Source organism: Elgaria multicarinata, chromosome 7, assembly GCF_023053635.1.
Source record: "Elgaria multicarinata webbii isolate HBS135686 ecotype San Diego chromosome 7, rElgMul1.1.pri, whole genome shotgun sequence".
Taxonomy (NCBI): domain Eukaryota; kingdom Metazoa; phylum Chordata; class Lepidosauria; order Squamata; family Anguidae; genus Elgaria; species Elgaria multicarinata.
The window spans coordinates 45,882,120-45,895,759 of record NC_086177.1 but is presented as its reverse complement, the minus strand read 5'-3'; positions in this window follow the sequence as shown (position 1 = coordinate 45,895,759).

Genomic DNA, 13,640 nt, shown 5'->3' with positions numbered 1-13,640 from the left:
CTTTAAAAGTTAATACCAGCACTTTGAATGGACTGATAATGGATTGGAAGTCAGTGGAGATAACAGAGCACTGTTTGATCAGTCTCCATTAACAATCTCACTGCGCATTTTCCGACCCCTTGAAATTGCCAGGCCATTTTCAAAGGCAGCCTAATGTATAACATATTGTGTAATCTATTATGAGAATGTAAGACTGGGGTGGGGGTGGGGAGAACCAGGGCCAGCATCAAGGATAGGCCTGGTTGGGAACCCACAACCCAGCAGGGTCCCATTCCTTCCTTCCTGCTCTTCACCACTACAACCTGTGTTCACCTGCCTCTCACTCTGGCCCGGACAGAGAAGGATTAGCAGTAGATGCCAATGGCTACTTGTTCTCTGGATCCCTGCCTGTAAACCAAGCAAACAGTAGCAATGATGAGAAAAAGGATGAAGAACAATAGCAGGTGGTGACAGTGAGAAGGGCCCCTCAAAAGCTGGAGCCGGCACTGCCAAGAACAATGTTATTCAGAGAGCATGAAAACTTACAGTGAGGCATTTGCCAGGTTCCATTTTATAATTGCTGGAGCTGCTCAGTACAGTTTCAATAGGTGAGAATTATTATTGAGAATGAATGCTGCATTTCTCACTTACACTGACACTCCTGCTCCTGTCACTGTGAAGTGATAATTAGTGTTTCAGAACAAAATGAACTGAAAAGCGGCCCACAAGGCAGGTGTTTATAGGGAGCACTGGAATGTCTTTTCCAGGACACAAGGTAGCTCAATTGGCAGGTCATATGCCTAGCTGCCCCACTGTAAAGGTTCCATTCTCAGTTTTCCTACATTTAGCAAATACATGCCCATGAAGAGATATGCCCCTTTGCTTCTTTCGCTGACACTGCAATTCCATAAAACGATATTGTCATGAGCTGATGATTCCTACAATCACCCTGTGGCTATAGAGCATTACATTTCAAGCTCTGTGAAAAAATAAAAAATAAATCTGTGACTGTATCTTATGGTTTGCAGTTACTCCATGTACACTAAGCCTGATGTATTCATACTTAAAATTCAGTGGTTAATCACAATATAGGAAGTGAGGAAAGGCCATTACATACAGGAGAAAATGTGGTTCTGTGGCCTTGTGAAAATTCACAGAAAGGAACTACTTTGAAGTGAGTTCTGCATTCACACAAGTCAGGCTTTTTTCTTTTTCTTTTATCCAGCTGTAGCTATTCAAGATGGAGCCACTGACCCATGGAACCAATTCAAGCTCATTTTGATGGTGAATGCAATGAAGCAAAGAATACCTCCAATTTATTTTGGCTGGCTAGCCATATAAGGAGGAGGAGGAGGAAGAAGACCTCGACCTCAGGGATGCTTTATTTTGTTTGGGGTGGGGGAAATAAGGGGACTTCAAATGTGTATTCAGTGGACAGGGAAGGAATGCCCCTTATGTTGAATTGGTCATGTGTTCTGAAAAGAAGTATCTTGCAAGAACTGCATAGTATGCTCTGAACATATTGGACTTTAGGCAGACACTTATTCTGTTCCAAGGCTCCTATATTACTTGATAGTTGCTTCCCCACATTCTAGTTATGGCTACAATCCTATACACACTTAGCTAGGAGTAAAGTAAACTCAATTGGACTTAATTCTTAGCAGACCTCAGTAGGATTCTGCTGGTAAATAAGCACACTTGCACAAAGAGAACAAAGAACTGTGGTAGTCTCCACTTCTGAAGATGCTGACCCTATAGTGACTGTTCTGAAAAGGCCATCACTCAGGGGAGAAGGAGCAAAACCATATAATCACTGTTTTCACTGTGTATGGTTCCGTTTACTTTGTTGTAGTAGCTGTGCTGTATATTATGGTGGTAGTTTAACAGTTTTACAATTCTTAGGATTTTATTGCAGATCTGAGTTCTTCGTTGTCTAGTAAACAGAAGCATTAACAGTCACTTGAGATTGTGAACATTGTAACTGTAGGACAATGTGCCAGGTTATTACATTTCTGGGTAGATTTATGTGCCATGTACTGTACGTTAAGTAGGACATGAACAATAGCATCTCCACAATAATATTTGGACGTTCTTTTTTGTCGGCAACATTGGATCCAATAAATTTCACCCTTCTGTTTCTTCTCTGCTGCTGTATCAAAAGTATATGATGGCATAACATCCCACAATCTCAAGGTAATGGAATGCTGAATCTTGCTAATATTATTTTTGATGTTCTTAATCAAAAATAATATTACTGTTGTTGGCATCATCATCATAATCAATACAAAATATAGGTTCTTGCTCTAGAGAGGTGAGAGCAAACTGTGACAGACAGACAGACAGAATGATAGACAGACATATAGATATGAAAGGTTATTAGCATTCATAGTAAAATAGTATGACAAAATATCTTGCTTTTTTCTCACACCTTCTTAGAGTTCCTATAGACTGATTTTATTCCTGGAGTTCAATGTTCATGTCAAACACTCTAATCCGGAGCAGCTCAAGATTCCATTGCAGCCATAGGCCTCTTTCGGTATCTGACCTTGCACATGTGGTAGAAAATACTCGCGATCTGGACTTGCTGACCAGGATGAAAGTAATTTGTGTGGTAGAGGAGGCATTAAAGTCTAGTACATGGACAGAGAATCCATCAGCGACACTATGTTAAGGCTCACTGATGCTGGCCCTGTTCCCTACTAAATTGGTAGCACTATGCCGGGGACCCACTGATGGTCATATTTCCTAGTAAATTGGAATAGGATTGCAGCTCTGCTTATCCATAACCTCTAGTGAACAAGTAGTTAGTTAAGTAACAACATGGATTTCTGACATCTACATTCTGGCATCAAGGCTTTATTTAAATAAATAAATGAATAAAGCAAGCCAGAGTTTTGTGCATTATGAAGTGCTAAATAAATTATTCAAGAGCTAATAACACAGAAAGTGTGAGCCTAGAATAAAATATTACCCCCTCCTGGAACTATCCTATTTAACTTTTAGCACTCACTAAATTCCTAAGATGCACATTTTTAAAAGGTTACAACTGGAGCCATTTTCCCTGTGTATTCTCCAAACTTGAGGATTCAACCAAGCTTTGCTGCAGAATCTTAAATAAGATGGTTCCTATTAACAAAACAAATCCATTACATTATTTCATCTTTATTACCTTCCTGGGTATCTCCCAAAACATTGTATTTCTGGTTTATACAATGTCTTTAACCAGAGAGCCCAGACAGAATGCATGCCTTTTACCCATCAGTATTATTTAATATGCAAGCAAACGATACTGTGTACCCCTCTCTATGTATGTACTCTTTATTAGCTGACTAGGAGATTAATACAGCTACAGGGCAGAGAGCATGAACTCATAGGATTCTGAAAGAGACAAAACATGTTATAAAGAACGATAAGAACAATATATTTTCACTAGACAACTTCACAGAGTGAGATGTCGCAATTAGGACTGGTCCAAATCATTCAACCCAGCTTTTTCATTCCATTCATGAGGGGGATAAAACCCACCTGAGGTTGTTGGGGGAGGGGGTATTATGGCTGATACTTACAATTTGATGAGATGCCTCAGGTGGTGATTCTCTCTCTCTTCCTTTTCTTTTTTAAAAACTTTAAAGTGTTAAACTGTGGCTCCACGTGCATTCAACATGATAGCTAGAATGTCCCTGGGAATTATGCTATGCAATGACATAGCATTATTTCCAGGGACTTTCTTAGGAACAAAGATAGCTGCCCTTTTGGCTTGTGGGATTTGATTTTTTATTTGCTCCCGGAGATCCACCAATGGCAGCCACCATGATCCACCATGTGTTTGCACTAAAGCTCAGTGGGACAGATGCACTTTGGATTTAAGGGTACCTCTGAGCACATGCTCTGCCCAGGAATTGCAAGAACTAAGCTCTCAGCTTCTTCAAAAAAATGTACTCCTGCTTCACCCCCTATGTTTTCTTCATTTTGACAGCTGGGCTGATACTTTTGGTTGTTACTATTGTGATTAAAACCATTGGAAGCCAGAACCTTTGCAAGTCACCCAAATATCTACCAGTACATCCTGATGTAACTGGTCTGGTCTTGAGCACTCTAGATCACACCCAAGGCCCAGTTGACTGCACACCACAAAACAACAACGGCAACGAGAATATTGCTTATGCTGGCACTGCAAATTGAGCCTTGGGCACAGAATAGAGGTGTTAGAGGACTAGTTAACCATGTGCCAAAAATGAGTAAAAATTGACAGTTAACCACCAAAGTTCTTCTGTGTGTGCTTTGATCACAAGCCACATGCAACCAGTCTACACATCTTAAGATATTTTGATTTCTGCTTCCTAAAATTATTGCACTGAAGAATCGCTAAAGAACAGCAAGAAAATGGAAATGAGAGAAACAACAAAGTTGCTAGTTTCTTTCTTTTGAAACACTGGGAAGCAAAGTTCAAGCTGTATGTCTACTTTCATTCTTTTACCAAATGTAATGTGTGTAATCTTATACACACATACATGGAAGTAAGTTCCATTGAAGTCAATGGTGCTTACTTCTGAGTAGAGATTTATAGGATTGGATTGTAAGAGATTTGCTTGATTGAAAAGTAGTCCCATTTTGTACCAGACCCACATGTAAGTCTTTACCTTTTTGAACTTCTTCTCTTTTTTGACTCCAGGCATCTGGTGCCATTGAAGTCCTAGGAACAGGAAATCTCTTGAGAATTGTTTGCACCCAATGAAGAGTTATTCTATTATTAAATTATGCATAGGATGCATTTTGTGACTCACCTATAAAAAAATAATGTAGCTGACAATACAAATTTCCACAAAAAGAGCTGTTGGTTGACTAGGCCTTGGGCTTAAGTTCTCACTGATTCCACAACTTCATTGCAGCTGTCAGGTTCTTTTTATCATATTTCTGCTTTCTTACCATCCTCTTTGCTGTTAATCTTAGGGTGACCATATGAAAAGGAGGACAGGGCTCCTGTATCTTTAGCAGTTGTATAGAAAAGGAAATTTCAGCAGGTGTCATTTGTATGCTTGCAGCAGCTGGTGTAATCCCCTCTTCATCACAACAGTTAAAACTGCAGGAGCCCTTCCCTCTTGACCAGATACAAAAGAGGGCACAAAGTTCTTCATATTCTCGATGGGACAGAAAGAACTTGAGATTTAAATTATCCAACTGCAGGAGAATGAAACTGGCCAATTCCTCCTGCCTCCCTAACTATAAGTGGATCTGCCAACAGGAATCCAGGACTGGACACCCAAGAAATGAAATGGCTAAAATGTGACGTTGTTTCATTGGAGCCCTACAAAGGTGTCTGTTGATTTCAATGGGCTTTGGAGCTATTTATTTTCAAAATTCAAAAAATGTGCCATGCCATTCAATTATATTTACCCCAAATAAATCCTGTTGAGTTTAATGTGATTTATTCCCAGGTAAATTCCAGTTAATTTGCAGTTAATTACATGTTGGATGTTCCTTCTATAAATTCAAATCCAGCTCCATGGAGGCATGCTATCAAAATCATTGAAGAATTCCTCATCACATTCTAAAGCTGCAGTCTGGTACACCAAAAGTAGCCAAACCAGTGCCCTCTGATCCTTCTGACATAATCCCAGACTATTGGCTGTGCACTCTGGAGCTAATGGGAGTTATTGCCCGAAACATTTGGGCATGAGGTTCCATACCCTGGGACTAAAAGTGCAGGTTTAGAATCTGACTGGGAATTCTTAAACAATATTCATGTCATGTCACCAGGTAGCTGGATCTGATTTTATAAAAGGAACACCCCCAAAAATGTAAATTAACTTCAAAATTAACTATTCTTTTGCAGCACGTTATGAGAAGAATAAGAAGTTACAATCTGTGCATTAGTAGGACAGAGCTGATCAAAAGATAACACAGTTTACCAAATGATTGTGTAGACTTGTATTCCCTGTAGACTTGCACAACTTTTCTTCAAGCATATACTTCGCCTTGAACATCTAATAGCCATCAAAGCAAATAAAGCACATATTGCATGAAAGGAAAGGAAACAAAAAAGTTCAAGAGATTGTTCATTTTTTTTCCTTTTTAAAAGAAGAAAGCATAATTAAATAGACTTTAAACTTCTTGAATAAGTCGATCTCTGCTAATGACATGAGAACTGCCTGAGAACCTTTAAATGAACTTGGTCAAAGTCTCCAGGGTAGTGGAAAGAATCTCAATGGACTGCTTTATTCTGGTTATGTTGACTATGAACTAGGGCTGTGCACAGTTTCAGGCCAAATCTCTGAAACCAAAGCAAGGTGGGCTGATTTGGCCCACCTCAGCCTGGATCCAAGTTGGTGCCAAGTCGGCCTGAGGTGACCTGAGGCTGAAGCAGATTGGGACCAAAGCCTCGGGACACCTTGGGCCAATTTGGAGTATTTATTTATTTAAAACATTTTTATCCCACCCTGTATCATAAAGATCTCAGGGTGGTGTACAGATAAGAGCTTACAGTATAAAACGATAAATATACACAGCTAAAAACATATTAAACCATGAACCAAGTTAAAACAATATATAATTTAAAGCAGTAAAAACAATTAAAACAGTTAAAACAATGTGCCATCTTAGAGAATTTAACCATTAAAGGCTTTGTTAAAAAGCCATGTTTTCACTTGGTGCCGGAGTAGTGCTACACCAGAGCTACACCAAGAGCTACACCAAGCAGGATATGACATTTTGAAAATGGTTTGAAAACTGTATCCCTTTTCTTTTCCTGTTTCCCCCTTTTCTTTTTAAGATATTGTACAGTTCCTTCCAGAAAGCAGTTATACCAAGTATTCTTTTTTCTTTCTTTGCTGAAATCTCTTAAACTAGGGTGACCATATGAAAAGGAGGACAGGGCTCCTGTATCTTTAACAATTGCATAGAAAAGGGAATTTCAGCAGGTGTCATTTGTATATATGGGAAACCTGGTGAAATCCCCTCTTCATCACAACAGTTAAAGCTACAGGTGCCCTGCCCTCTTTTAAATCTGGTCACTCTAGTATCGCTCCTGCACTTTTGACTGTTGTGATGAATAGAGAATTTCACCAGGTTCTCTATATATTCAAATGACACCTGCTGAAATTCCCTTTTCTATGCAACTGCTAAAGGTACAGGAGCCCTGTCCTCCTTTTCATATGGTCACCCTACTTAAACACCACTCAAATCAAGACTGAATGTTCCAATTTAGCTACGATGCCAAAAATAAGCAGCAGCCAAAAGGGCTGTGCTGTGACATCACAAATGCCTACTTTCTTTGAGGGCTGGTTGGTGAGTAGGGAAGATGAAGATTCCTGTATTAATATTACCAAAAATAACCAGAATTTTACAAGGTATAAATGTGTATAATACCGCTGTGCAAAAGCACAACAAAAAGAACACAAATGTGTGTGTGCGCGCATGCATGTTTCTCTGGAGAAGACATGACTGAAAGCAGGGGTAGATACTATGAGAAAAGTTTTCCAGTGAGAAATAAGTGCTGTTTGTGTTAATAAGGATAATACATAAAATGTTATTTGCTTTCAAAATTGTTATCTCCCCCTTTTTTAAAAAGAAGCATCTATACAGAGAAGGCAGGGGATGAAAAGTGGCTCATCAGCATTTCCCGTTCTTTTTGTCTTTACCCTCAGAAATACCTGAGAAGGGATTCTGTCAGGGCTGGTAAAATCTGGCCTTAGCTAGACCTACATTTTACCAAGCAATGGTGGAGTGAAGATCTCACGTTGTGATTAACGTGAGATCCCTCCTCTGTTTACACGTAAGGCATGATGACCTCAGGAAGAGAGGTGACATGCCTGCCATTTTTTAAAAAAAATCTTAAAGTGATGGCAGCACACAAATGCTCGTGCACTGAAGGTAAGTATTTTTCTAAATTTAATTTGGTTACCCCGCTCCCCCCAACCTAACCCTGATGGGCGCAGTGCTCCCGGTTTCATGAGAGTAATCGCATGGAGTGGGGTCAAGCCGCAGAAATGGGCCCAAAGGGGAGGGCTCTATCCCGGGGCAAGGGAGCGATGATCCCTCCCTGATCCCAGGATCCACTGTGCGTCATGTGGACGTACAGGGACGATCCCGGGGTTCGCCCTGGGATATAGCCTGGTCCAGCTAAGGCCTTAGTCTGTGCCCTAAAGGAAGGAGAAATGTCTTGAAAACAAAGATCAACCATTATACCTGAATCTGTGACTCCCTTTTTTGAAGTAGGCCTCATCTGTTGTTGTTGTTACAGCACAAAGTGAAGCTCCCTTTACTCTGGTTTTAATTGGTTAATGACTTTGGTTACGGAACAATAAAAAGAAGACAAAAAATGAAGGAGAGAACAGGGGAGGGGGGGAACCACCACTGTAGAGTTCCTGGCTTTGGGTGAAAATTTGGGTGAAAATTAGATCAGCGTTCAGGGCTCCATCACACCTACTTTTTTTTCCTGGTATGCATCTGCGATTTCCACTTCTGTTTCATTAATGTGTCAAGCCCTGGTCACTTTCATGTGTGTGTGTGTTGTTATGCTATTTCACCTTGTTTACCTTTTCTCCTGCACCTGCTCACGCTTCTACTAGGCTACCTATTAAATGAGAATAAATAAAAAATGTAGGGTTGGGTCATACTTCAAGTAGACCCATTAAAATTAATGCAATTTAAATTAGTTATGGCCAGCAAGTCCCATTGGTTTCAATGGGTTTACTCAAAGTATACCTATATTTCAGTTCAGCCCATGTGTTGGCACAGAGTAGGAGTACTTTTAATTTGCAGAAAACATGGCAAAGCAGTTTCATTGTATTTATTCTACAGTAATGTCATCTTTTGGGATTGCCCCCTCAATGGATAGCATTTGCCATTTTGGCACCATCACACACATGGTCTCAGCGATATTTGTGCTACTGTTCTGTTCAAAACTTTAGTCTTACTTTGGATCAGGATGTTTATAATAAGACAAAAGGACAAGTTGTTCTCTTGGGAACAAACTAGTAAAAAAAAAAAATCAACTCATTTGTTATATCTGGCATCCCTGGAGCTTACAATTACTTTGGACAAATGATGACAAATTGAAGGACTGAGACTCGTGCTGCTTACTATCTGGGTTTGGCATTTCATGCTGTTGGTGGTATAGGACTATAATATTTCTGATGCGACTTCTTCTGCAGTTCCAAATACCCCATGCCATAGACTGTGGTTTCATAAAACAAAGCCATGTGTAAAATAATGAAAGACAGACAAAGAAATCCTGCAAAGTTTGAATTCAGAAATGGATTACAAGTGTGGAATAGGTGTCAGGTCTTTGTTGATTTTTGGAAAGGCAAAAGGAAAGCTGTAAGAAAAAATAATCACACATTTCTGTTGCATTCAGTTGTAAACTAGTTTCCAGGGTATGTTTTATCCAGGATATATTCTATTTGTTCCAAGATATATTCACTAGAATCCCAATCTAGCAAACCTAGTGTCATACTTATGCCTGCAGTATCAAGACCTGATACTTATTAATAATTTGATTAATGTTGTCAAAGTGTAAATAGAACGTGTTGAAAGTTCTTTGGTCTTTAATTAGGTCAGATAATTTCAGCACAAGGCTTCCATCAGGAATCGGATCAGAGCAAATATGAAGTTAATGTAATTGAGTTTTACATAAACAATTCACTCTGTCCATATGTGGAAAGTCGATTGCACATAGGGCTACAGTCATTACTTTGGTCCCTTCTCAAATTGCCTCCATTGCACGAGGAACACTTCAGTGTGACTCTTTTCCATGTGGTGAATATCAAAAAGGCGAGGTCATATGGAAAGAACCCAATGCTTTGCCCCATTCCATCACTCCACTCAGAACCTAGACTGCAGCCAAAATGGTTAAATAATTTGATAATAAAAAAACCTGCACATTTATGACCAGAGTTAAGGACTTTGGTTAAGGAACAATAAAGATAAGACCACAAAAACTGAAGGAGAGAACAAGGGAGGGGAAAACCATGTAAAATCAAGTTCCACAAAGGCCATAGCTAGATGGGGTGAAATCCTGGGGAGATCTCCGGGATCATCCCTATGCATCCACATGACGCACAGGGGATCCTGGAATCAGAGAGGGATGATCTCTCTCTTGCCCCAGGATCTCGCCCTCCCCTTTAGGCCCGGTTTTTCCGGGGTCTTGGGCTGAGCCTGAGACCGCAGAACATGTAACCGAGTGCTGCAGTTTGTCCCAGATCCTCGCGAGGAGCCGGGAGTGCTGCGCCCATCAGGGGTGGGGTAGGGGGACCAGGGAAAGTAATTATTTTTTAAAAAAATAACTCACCTTTGCGCTCAAGTGTTTGTGTGTTGCTGGCCCTTTAACTAAAAAAAAATGGCAGGTGTGACGCCTCTCCATCTGAGGTCGTCATGCGCCATGTGTGAATTGAGGGGGAGATCTCACAATGAAAATATCGCAGGATCTTTACCCCTCCGTCCCATTAGACCACTAGGTCTAGCTAAGGCCACAGTCACTAAATTAGAAGTTAAGGTGGATGTTAACAGACATGCCCCGTGATCACTGAAAATGTTCTACAAAAAATGTGCTTGCTTATAATTCATCCTCCATGCGTGCATACTTTCCCTTCATTTTTCAGGCACAAATCCAGATGGTGAGGGTGGGGGTGCCTCAGACCAGCAAAGATGCCCCCATGTTGTCCTGGCCCTGTATTGTCTTATGAAGCATCTGAGACTTACTGTTAATATATATTTGGTTTCTTCAGAAATTGAGGGAAAAATGGTCACCAAGATAAATTCTCAAATTCAGTATTGTCAGAGGGAGGGTGGTTTTTGGGTTTTTTTTTTTTTTTTTTAGCCCTTTCTCCTTAAACTGCTCTTTCACCATCAGTATGTCAACAATTATCCTGATATGTTCAGAGTTGGTACAACCAACGTCTTTCTAGCTCCTGTAATTTCAAACTAATTCAATTTTATAATGGTTGCAACAGCCCATCCCCAGCACCATTTAACATGGTGACCCCTCCTTTCCCCCCCTTTTTTTTTTAACTGTAGGACCTTAACATTGCCATCACTACTGTGATGGCAACAATCATAATAAGTAATCAGTTAGACATGAGATTTCCCCCCAGATTAGTTCCATGGTTGTTCTTCATTACATGAGTTTAAAGAAGTTAAAGAAAGTCTATGGCTTAAATTCGTCATTGCACTAGCATAGGGTGACCATATGAAAAGGAGGACAGGGCTCCTGTATCTTTAACAGTGGTATTGAAAAGGAAATTTCAGCAGGTGTCATGTGCATATATGGGGAACATGGTGAAATTTCCTCTTCATCACACCAGTTAAAGCTACAGGTGCCCTGCCCTCTTTTAAATCTGGTCACTAGTATAGCTCCTGCAGCTTTAACTGTCGTGATGAAGAGGGAATTTCACCAGGTTCTCCATATATACAAATGACACCTGCTGAAATTCCCTTTTCTATGCAACTGTTAAAGATACAGGAGCCCTGTCCTCCTTTTCATATGGTCACCCTATGCTAGCAGACCTTTACTATCATAAGAAGTCTTTCTCCCCGTTCTCTCCTGCAGCCGTCTGCACTGCCCAAAAACCTTGTCCGGATCAGGTTTTGAGAGTACATTGAGTATTATTCCCCTGCCCTCAATTCATCTGACAGAAGGAGTTCCATCAGTGGAATGACAGTGCTGGATCCCACCTATGAGCATCATCAGATGGGGGAAAATCATGTTTCCTCACCATTGCTTCCCTCCCTCTGCTTCTGTCCTATAATATTTCCTCTTTCTTTACACAGGGAAGAAAGAAGAAGTAAACAGTGATCACATCACCCATTTAGTGGTTTGGTGTGTTTTTTATCCCACTGCTTCTCTTGCACACAGCAAGAAATGGTGGCACATTTCACTACAGCTGAAAAGTTTGATTTTCCAGGTCTTTTTTGTGACAGGAAAATGAGGGGAAGGGGCAGGAGATGCAAGGGAAGTGGATGGCGTCATCAAAAGGACTTGCAGAAAACTGTGAATGGCCAGTAACGAGCTTGTAATAAAACACTCATTTGATCATGCGCTATATTATATGGACAGACACAATTCGGCTGGAAAAATAATTCAACACCTGGCCATCAAATTCAACTTCATCAAACAACCTACACCATACTGTACATACTCACCTTGAAGGATTTTTTTCTTCATTTGAAATTTTACTGAATATGTGTAAGAGTGAGGTTATAAGAGTTTGTTGGCATAGCACAGAGAAAGAAGCTTTGTGGGTGCATAGAATAGGTTTAAATGGATGTACAAGTGATAGGGTAATGCTGTAATATTAAGGGGGCAATTAAGAGTACAAACACTTTATCATGGTGCTTTGGTTTAGGTAAGGCCTAATGAAATATGATTTGATATTGCTCAAAGACATTAGTCATAAGAACTTGTGACTTCTACCAACTGTATGTATTCCTGTTACTGGAGGTTAAAGAACTATGGCAACAGGAAAAGGTTACAATTATTCCGGTAGTCACATTAGTCACTGGCTTCACCCACAGCAACATCCAGAATTCAGTCACACCTAAAACATATTCAATAGTCAGGAAATTCCTGAATCAGTAAAAGACAGCATGACTTGACGAAGTCTGTCATGTCCATCTAGAAACACTGCCATGAGTGAGAAAAGATGGTGGTGATGATGATTCTCCATTAAATTATGGGACTTTAAATTGTGTGAGAACTGAATAGATAACTTGAAAGAGATTCTCTGCCATAGAGAAAGAAGCAATGTGATGTTTGTCCCAGAATATATTTGAGACAGAAACATTTGGTGCAAACATTGCAGAAGAGGTAAAGAAAGCCAGATTGAGTGAGGCTTCTGCTTTCCCCATATTTTTCTTCCTTTCAGAAATCGAATGTGTGAGACAAAGCTCTCTCCTACACAGAGACACACAAACGCATATAAAATCCACTTGCCATTTTTACTGGTGACGCAGGTGATGGAAGCCCAGTTTGAAAACAAGTACTGATCCAGAGACCATGGAATTTACAAGATGGCCTGATCCCTGCAAAGAACTGACTTAAGACTATTAGCTTCATCCCACATACTCGTTTCCCTCGAATTATCCCCATAGCATAAAGTTGTTGTTAGCTAAATCACACCCCGGGCGGCAGCGCTCCTAAGATCCTTTGCATACCAGGAAAAGGGTTTAAGGGGGGATAAGTAAAAAATAATTAAAAAAATCAATGGATGGCCCAATCTGATTCAAATTTGGTATATATTTGGTATATTTCCTTAATACCTATTACTGTGCCAATTTTGATTTCTTTCTCTTTAAAACCTACGCAGATGTAAGCATTTGTTTAATTTGAAATTTAAAAATCATCCTTCTGTGTCCCTAGTGGCCGCTCGGAGAAGGACAAGTAAGTATGTTAAAATTAGCCTTGGGATTGTGGGGGAGTAAGAAGGGTCGCTCTTTCCGATATTCTATTTTCGGCGCTTCTTTTAGGGAAGCAGCGCAATCACAGCAGGATGCATCGGAGTACTTCACAATAAAAGCAGATTATAAAGTAGAAAACATTGGAGTGCTTTGCATGTAATTCGCAGTGAATGCACAGTATAACGGTGGTGTGATGAAGGTCTATATATTTCCCACTAATATGACAACTATTTTGATGTTAGCATCATTTTTCCATTTAAAACAGTGGT